This window comes from Ovis aries, chromosome 26, assembly GCF_016772045.2.
Source record: "Ovis aries strain OAR_USU_Benz2616 breed Rambouillet chromosome 26, ARS-UI_Ramb_v3.0, whole genome shotgun sequence".
NCBI lineage: Eukaryota > Metazoa > Chordata > Mammalia > Artiodactyla > Bovidae > Ovis > Ovis aries.
The window spans coordinates 24,308,086-24,315,390 of NC_056079.1; the positions used below are offsets into that span (position 1 = coordinate 24,308,086).

General features: G+C 43.4%; 1 long non-coding RNA gene across 1 annotated transcript; it reads right to left on the minus strand.

Annotated features, from left to right (window-relative positions):
* Positions 1–5,381: 5,381 nt before the first annotated feature.
* Positions 5,382–6,451, minus strand: LOC132658684 (uncharacterized). The gene is made up of 2 exons (XR_009598610.1): positions 6,387–6,451; positions 5,382–5,692 (listed from the first exon to the last, which is right to left on the minus strand). It is a non-coding gene; the product is annotated as an uncharacterized LOC132658684 (long non-coding RNA).
* Positions 6,452–7,305: the final 854 nt, after the last annotated feature.

Here is a 7,305-nt window from a genome sequence, read left to right on the forward strand (position 1 = left end):
CTCTATGCTAAAGTGAAGTGAAAGTTGCTCAGTCCTGTCCGACTCTTTGTGACTTCAAGGACTACACAATCCATGGAATTCTCCAGGCCAGAATACTGGAGTGGGTAGTCTTTCCCTTCTCCTAGGGATCTTCCCAACCCAGGATTCAAACCAGGGTCTCCTATATTGCAGGCAGATTCTTTACCAACTGAGGTACCAGGGAAGCCCTCTCTATGCTAAAGAGCCATGCAAATATTCTAGCCTTAAAATATAATCAGCAGAGTCCTATTCTTGTATTTTCAGCTACCCATTGGGAATTTTCACTTGGGAAGCACATCTCACCAAAAGTCTGTCAACAGCTATTGTTGAGCAGTTCTTATAATTCCAACATTATGAGTAATATGAGAGGCGCATTAGACATCACCCTTGCTCTTAAGGATCTCACACTGAAACTGAGGAGAAAAACTAAAGTACATTCAGTCAGCAAACATCACTGAGGGACTCTTTGTGTGGGATACCATGAAGCCTGATGGGTAGTGTGGCAGTGTATCCCAAATTTCCAGAAATGTCCTACTTATATATGTATTGAAATAATTATTAATATTAATCCTCTGACCTTCAGGAATGTCCTAGTTTGGGTGAAAAATTATAAGGTTGCCTTAATGAAGGGGATAACAGAGGGTGCGGTGGTTGGATTTCATCACTGACTCGATGGACATGAGTTTGAGCAAGCTCCAGGAGTTGGTGATGGACAGGGAAGCCTGGAGTGCTGCAGTCCATGGGGTTGCAAACAGTTGGATACAACTGAGGGACTGAACAGAACTGAACAATGGGAAATGACAGCATCTTGTCAAATATCTTTACCCATGGGAGTTACAGAACAGAGACAGTTACCATAGCAACTGAGAATCATGATTAGTGCTTTGTTAGCACAGTTGGCTGTTCACATCAGATGGCCAAAGTATTGGAGCTTCAGGTTCAGCATCAGTCCTTCCAATGACTCATTGGAAAAGACCCTGATGCTGGGAAAGATTGAAGGCAAAAGGAGAAGAGGGCAACAGAGGATGAGATCGTTGGATGGCATCACTGATTCAATGGACACAAACTTGGGCAGACTCGGGGAGACAGTGAGGGACAGGAAAGGATGACGTGCTACTGTCCATGGGGTTGAAAAAGTCAGACGTGACTTAATGACAACAGCACAGGAATAGCCACTGTCACACCCTGGGTGCTTTCTTTAGTTTCGATGAGGCAGTTCCCCTCATTACCTGAGACATGTGTATGGGCTATGTTGTATTGTTGGTTAATTTAATGCAAAGGGTTACTTTCTCCAGGTTAAAATTCTGATCGGCATTTATGTCTCTGAGATGGGCTTAACCTATTGCTGTCCGATCTTTCATTTATGGGAAAACAGACCAGGAAGAAGCCTTAAGGAATGGGCAACAAGTAGGCGGCTGCAGCTTGTGTAGTCCACAGAACGAAAAGGGGCTTGGGGTCTCATCAGCTCAGTTCAACATCATCCTGAGCATCTGCCTGCCTGCGTGCGTGCTCAGTCGTGTTCAACTCTTTGAGACCCCTGTAGCCGCCAGGCTCTTCTGTCCATGGGATCTCCCAGGCAAGAATAGTGAAGTGGGTTGCCATTTCTTCCTCAGGGATCTTCCTGACCCAGGGATTGGACCTGAATCTCCTGCATTTGCAGGTGGGTTCTTTACCACTGAGCCACCTGGGCAGCCCATCCTGAGTACTGACTCCAAACCAAACACTGGCCTTTAGCCAAAAGGGCAGAAAGAATTTTATGAGCAAACCTTGGAGGTAGGAGATAGTGTGGGAAATGTGGAGACTGCCAGGCAACTTGGCATTGGTAGGGGGTGAGTCAGCAGGCAGCAGGGGGTGAGTCAGTAGGTAGCAGGGGATGTGGCTTTGGAGGTAGGCAGTAGCCAGATGACGGAGAACGTGCATCAAGACGCATAGTGTTTTTTAAGTTTGGAAATCAAATGGTATCTCAGACATAGCTTTATCCCTAGGACTCTCACTACCTCAGCAGCCACTACATTTCCACGGATGTGATCTGGTTTTCAGAGTTCCTCATGATCCCCAGGGTTCTGTTTGTATGCGTGCTGCTCACATTTTCAGACTTAGCAGTGCTGATGAGATTGTTCCTAGAGATCCAGGACAAGGAATGTGATCCAGGAGGGAATAACCAGCCCTGGGCAGACAGCCCCATGTTTGATGTCACCTCCAAATGCTCCAGAGGAGCTGGAGCAGGAAGGACCTTTGATTTCCTGGGTCAAGGCAGTGGTGTTTGTGTTCTTCCTGGATGTGCCACAGTTGCTGACGGTGCTGGGCTGGCACCAAATACCCTGCTGGTTCTTTGATGGTTCCTCCAGCTGGCAGACTTGGATGGCCCCAAAGGCCATGTGACCCAGCATGGTGTGCCACTCCCCAAGCTACTGGAGTCCCTCCTACTCTGAACTGCAATGTGGAAGTCAGGTGATTATATTTACCCTGGCAACACACGTTCTCAGCAACAGAAGTGGAGCAGTATGGGTTGGTGCATAAACACAGGAAGTTAAAAAAAAAAAAAACTCACTCACTGGTTTGGAATGAGCAAGTAGAATCCACCCAAAAGGCAAAATGTTAAACTAGCAAGTAGAAATGTCTCCAACCATGTGAGAAAGGCACACCCAATAGAAATTTTGTTCAAATAATAGAGTTACTAACAAGTAGAAGACCAAGAACCTTTAAAATTGAATGCAGATGCTTTTTTCCAGTTTTCTAGACACAAATGCTAAGCATGATATTTGTAAGAGACCTCTCTTTTAAGTACAGGGGAGCTTTTCCTTAAAGTTTCATGCAACTTTTTTTCCTTTGTTAATTCACCTAGACATGTTTCCTCAGTTAGTATTTTCTCTTCTCCATAATAAGAATCTGATCAGTGTTCATTTGGTAAGAATTAACAGTGAGTTTGTGGGAGTATGGAGAGGTGTTCCCATCTTTTGAGGGCCATATAGACGCCAAGATAGGAACCATCTTGAACAGAAAAAGTCTATGAGATTGTTGGTACTTGCAGTTCACTCTGGGTCCTGTGGGTACTGACCACTTTCATCCAAAATGCTTCAAAGAGTATGCTCTGAACTGGACACTTGAGAAGCATATGCTTATGACTATTTTTAACTGTGACTCACAGGAGAGGACTCCAGTCCAATAGCCTGCTCTATGCAGTTTTAATCCATGTTTCATTGTCATTTATACCACTGCTATTCTGTTAATAAGTGACTGTCTCTGATGATATGATGGGCTTGGTGCAGAATGTAAATCAATGTATTACTTCCTTCATGGAGAAAGTCAGGCTTTGAAAAACCCATCTGCCGAACCACAGCATGTTTTGTGAAGGGTTGATATGCAGCGTGGCGCAAGCCCTTTCTCCTGATGTGGGTGGTGAAATCCACAGAGCAACCTCTCTCTCCAGACTGCATTTTGACGCACACCAGCATACACGTTACTGTCACTTATGTCATCTTTCTAATCTATAACTACTAATGTCTTTATAGATTTTCTTGAAGTATAGTTGATTTATGATGTTGTACCACTCTCTGCTATACAGCAAAATGACTCAGTTATATGCATATATACATCCTTTTTTAAACATTCCTTTTCATTATGGTTTATCCTAGGAGATTAGATGTAGTTCCCTGTGCTACACAGTAGACCCTAATAGTTTATCCATTCTAAATGTAATAGTTTGCACCTGCTAATCCCAAACTCCCAGTCTATCCCACTCTTTCCCTATAACTATTAATCTGTTTTAATTAAAAAAAATTTTTGTAACAATTGCAAACTTACAAAAAAGTTGGAAGACTAGAACAAAGAATTGTGTACATTGCACACGGAGTGAAACCCTTCCACGTTTACTTACGATGTGCTTGGTAGCAAACACGCCATTTCCCGACCACATGATCTAGTCTGTCTAGATCTTGAGTTTCATGCCCTTGACCTTTATGAAGGTTATATTTCCTAGAGTGATCCCTAGCTTAGGCTTATCCTGTGCTTCCTCATGATTAGCCCCAGGTTATGCCCTTGGAACAGGAATATCAGGAAAGTGCTATTGTGTTCGGAGAAGGCAATGGCACCTCACTCCAGTACTCTTGCCTGGAAAATCCCATGGACGGAGGAGCCTGGTGGGCTGCATGCAGTCCATGGGGTCGCTAAGAGTCAGACACGACTGAGTGACTTCACTTTCACTTTTCACTTTCCTGCATCGGAGAAGGAAATGGCAACCCACTCCAGTATTCTTGCCTGGAGACTCCTAGGGACGGGGGAGCCTGGTGGGCTGTCGTCTATGGGGTCACACAGAGTCGGACACGACTGAAGTGACTTAGCAGCAGCAGCAGCAGCTATTGTGTTAGTATTGTCTCATTAACTTTGTGCCCCTGTGATAGCTTTTGATCCCTTGATTTAAGAGAGTGTGTCCCATTTCTCCATTGGAAAGTTACCTTTTTCTTTTGTAATTAATACATATCGTATAAATATCCCATTACTCATTCTACTCTCACACACTTGTATTAGCTCCCGTTGATGTTTCTTGCCTAAATTTATTACCCTGATGTTTACCAAATAGTAATTTTCTAATTGTATCACCTTCTTACACATTTACTAGGGGGTATTGTATTTCAGGGAGGAATTCTCATCTCCCATTTGTAAATGTATCCGTTTATAAACAAATAAGTTATTATTAATTATAATCTATTATTCAATGAGTTATAATCCATTATTTTCATTAGTTATTTTGATGCTCAAATTGACCTAGATTTTGACAAAGGAGCCCTGAGAGGCAGTCTTCTGTGTCATTTTGACTTGTGCCCAGCATTCTTGAACACTGCCTGCACAACAAGCTATTCCTGGTTTATCGTATACTTTCCCTGTCCCAGGTTTGAATCAGTCAGTTCTCTAAGGAACCTTGGTCCTTTCCATGGAGAATGATATTTAGAAGCCAAGATCTCGGTGCTGAGTGTGCCTAATGCTACCGTAGTATTGCTTCCCCCAGGCCCTCCCAGAGGACAGAGCTAGGAAATAGATGCATTTCTATACACACATGCAGGCATACACTTGTATGTATTAATACATGCAGACCTTTACATCTTTATTTCTGTTTCTCTGGGTCTCCTTTTCTTTGATATATTTATTTGCTCAATCCCCTGTGTGTAGCCATTCTCCCTGCCAACATGAGCCTGCCTTTCCACCATGCTCTTGATAGTCTTTGTAAAGATCATCATTTCTAGCTAGCGCAGGCTGCCCCTGTCACCCTGCTTCGATACCATCCTTTCCCAGGCCCTGTTAACCCCTTGCTTGTGTCTACCCAATGACTATTGGACTGAATTAGGATGGAAGGGAAGAAAAGCTAATTTTTGTTTTAAGAAAATTTAATTACTATTAGGAGGGAAAAGTAAGCAAAGGTTACATGGAAATTATCTGCAATGGTTGCTTTTATGTTCACTTTAGGATTTATATTAGGCCATCCACCGGTATGGTACAACTGTTGACATTAAAGGATCTCAAATGCCTCTAAGTCACTTTTGGACTGTAATTATGGCCAGGAGGTGGGGAGGAGGTAGCTGCCTGTGGCTTCTGTGCTGCATTTGGGCCTTGGCTGTAATAGCAGGGACAGGACTGTCAGCATAGAATGCTTGTCGGCTGGTCTGTACATGTATCACGCCTAATGAAAGAAGGACAAAAACAAACAACTGATTTTTTTCAGTGGTTCTCACCAAGAGGTTATACTTTCCACCCTCAAAGTGGCCTTGGCCTCTGCTGAAATAAGCACCAGAAAAGTGAATGTGTTCCCATGATCGGTAATGACAGTTACCTCATTACGAGTTCACATTTCCGGTCACTTGGGCAATAAGTAGTTGCCAGCCCTTCAAGTTGATTGTAAGCTCCTTGTGGGCAAGGGACAGGATGGTTACTTACATAATCACCCACAGTGACTTGTAATTAGTGGCTGACTAGTGCCTGGTGGGCTGCCGTCTATGGGGTCGCACAGAGTCAGACACGACTGAAGCGACTTAGCAGCAGCAGCAGCAGCAGCAGCAGCAGTGACTGATGAATCAAGGTTTTATTCTCCTCATTCTCCACCCAGCTAGACCTAACACTGGGGGGAGCATGTCTATTTTTCTATCATGTTCTAGTCACCTCCATTGTTCACATGTTAGAAAGGACTGAAATCTGTAAACTTCTGAGCTAGTTAAGGGAGGCAGAAGCAGAAATCAACCTTTTAAAATTTCATCTTCTTGTCCTGCCTTCCTCCTTGCCTCCCTCCCTGCCCCTGATTAAAAGCCCAATCCCAGCAGAAGATGAAGCAAGAATGACTTCTGTGGACTTCCACGGTGATCCAGTGGCTGAGAGTTCACCTTCTAATGCAGGGAGTGCAGGTTCAATTCCTGGTCAGGGAGTTAAGATCCCACATGCCTCCTGGCCAGAAAAAAAAAAAAACCAACCCATAAAAAGAAAGAAGCAGCAGCAATATTGTAACAAATTCAACAAATATTTTTTAAATGGTTCACATTTTTAAAATCTTAAAAAAAAAAAAAAAAAAAAAAAAGACTTCTGATCTTGGTAGGTAAATAGCCCTGCTGCTGAATTGTGCTTTCTCAAGTTCAGAACCAGTCAAGCGACAGGACATCCAGGCTCAGGACTGCAGTCAGAGCCCTGGTTGTAGGCTGGCTTTCCCCAAGAACTTTCTGTTCAGCTTTCATCAAGTCTCCTAACCTCCCTGGGCCTCATTGTCTGCATCTGTAAAACTGGAGATTGGAACTCATGGTCTCCTAACAGCTCCTGGTTCTACAGTTGCCTTACTCGGGCCTTATGAAATACTTTGATTCATGGACACATCCTGAATGAGAGCACAAGGGTAGCAAATTGACAAGGAAACCTGAGAGTGAAAGTGTAGTTTATGATAACACTAAGACCATTCTCCAAAGCTCAAACCTAAACCTCTTTTTTTCAGTGTGTGGGTGTGCATTTGCTTGCAATTACAGGAAGAACTATAGAAAGCCACTTACGGCTGCTGCTGTAGATAATTTTTAAATTTTTATGAAAAAAAAAAAAACCCTCTAGAATAGCTAAAATAATCATGAAAAAGAAGAACAAAGTGGGAAGGTTCACTCCCTGGTATTAGGTCTGACCATACAGCTAGAGTGATCAAGGCTGTGTGGTATTGGCAGAGGGACAGACATATCCATCAAGGAGCAGAATAGAGAACCCAGAAATCAACCACACAAATATGCCCAACTGCTTTCCGGTAGAGATGAAAATTAATTCAGTGGAGGA